This window comes from Neophocaena asiaeorientalis, unplaced genomic scaffold (assembly GCF_003031525.2).
Source record: "Neophocaena asiaeorientalis asiaeorientalis breed wild unplaced genomic scaffold, Neophocaena_asiaeorientalis_V1.1 scaffold138, whole genome shotgun sequence".
Lineage (NCBI taxonomy): Eukaryota > Metazoa > Chordata > Mammalia > Artiodactyla > Phocoenidae > Neophocaena > Neophocaena asiaeorientalis.
The window spans coordinates 6,624,532-6,626,361 of NW_020172632.1; positions in this window are offsets into that span (position 1 = coordinate 6,624,532).

Sequence of the window (1,830 nt, forward strand, 5' to 3'; positions counted from 1 at the left end):
GAATTAAGTGAGATAACTTAGTGGACACTGTTGATGTGCCACCTCTGTCACCCTGGCCCGGCTGGAGGAACACGCACCGGGGGCTTCCTGCGTCTCCCTGCCTGGGGGCTTCTCTGGCTGCCAGGCTGAGCCCACACCTGGGAGGTCACAAGAGCAGGGAGTTGGAACAAGCCTCAGTCCCAGAGAGACAATGGATGTTGGTGGATAAACACCCCAGCTCCCTCGTCCCTGGGTGGGGTAGTTCTGAGTCTTCTGTGGTCAGTGGCAGGACCCCGGTGGATGAGCTCCAGCCGTGCGTGGGAAAGCTGCCCATCAACACACGCTGTGCTGGCCTCCCTCCCCACTTCCTCGCCGTGCTTCCCTGGATCCCCTCCCACGTAAACTTCTTGCATCCACATCACCGCTCAGAGTCAGCTTTGCGGCACACCCAGCCTGAAACAGATGACTCAGACCTGGTGCTCAGGAGACCTTCAGCAGGTGCTACTTACCTCCATGCTCGCTTTTCCGGAATTGGACGTCTTCGAGAACACAGTCGCGACTCCAGCTGAACCGTCACCTGCCCGTCAGCATCATCCAGGAGAAGGTGCGGGCCAGAGGCCTGGGGATGCAGGGAGCGGGAGGGGAGTCGGGGCCGCGGGCGCTAGGGCACCTACTACAGGCTGAGCCCCTTGGAAGCACAGGACTACAGAGTTGTACAATTACGTTCTTGTGTCCCAGGTTCTACATTCCATTGTCCACCCCATTGCTCAGACTCAGGGTTCTATGTCCAGCATATAGGCTTCCAGCCCCAATTCTGTGTGCCTTGTTGCAAAGACTCCCCACCATCACCCCCTCCTCCCCTCCCTCCATGTCCTCTTGTGGGCGGCCAGGCCGGAGGTGAAGTTCTTCTGGGTCCGGGCGCAGGAGTTGATACAGGCTCACCTGCCCAACAAGCTGGCCAGTGTGGCCTACCATCCGGCCCTGTGTGCCCACCTGTGCTGAGATCCAGGACCTGGTCAAGACTGTCACCCCACCCTGCTACAGGCTGGTGTGCTCTGTCAGCAACGGGAGCAAGGGATAGGACGGCGTGGTGGTCTCCAGCGGGTGCCTGTGGGACCCGCATGCAGACAGCTTTGCCATCTCCCACTACGTGAACCCCACGCTCTTCAGCATGGCACTGGTGCATGCCATCTATTTGGAGTCAGCCCTGTGGGATGAAGGGTCTGGGACCTTCATGGGGCCCTGTACTAGAGCCTGGCAGGGAAAACTCAGCCCCGGTCCCATCAGTCAGTGACCTGGGAAAGCAGCACCCACCCAGGCAAGGCCAGCCGCTTCCGCGGCTCTTGGTCAATGAAAAGAAAATGAGTCAGGTGCCTCTACACCTGCCCTCCTCGGGCCACCCAGACCACACACACCACTGAGTTCTTTTGCCTCTGGCTGGAATTATGTCATCCACGTGCGGCTCCTGGCGGGCTGTACAGACCAGAAGCTCTGAGGGGCAGCTATCTATGTCTTTGATTAATAAAAAATGGGAAATAAATTAATAATGACTTAATACATGCAATTTGGGATCAAAATCTTCCAAAGCATGGGGAAAATAATTAAAAAGGGAGTTTTTTTAAAAAAAATAAATTTATTTCTTTTTATTTATTTATTTGGCTGCATTGGGTCTTCGTTGCTGCACGCGGGCTTTCTCTAGTTGCGGCGAGCGGGGACTGCTCTTCGTTGCGGTGCATGAGCTTCTCATTGCGGTGGCGTCTCTTGTTGTAGAGCATGGGCTCCAGGCACGTGGGCTTCAGTATTTGTGGCTCGCGGGCTCTAGAGCGCAGGCTCAGTAGTTGTGGCGCACGG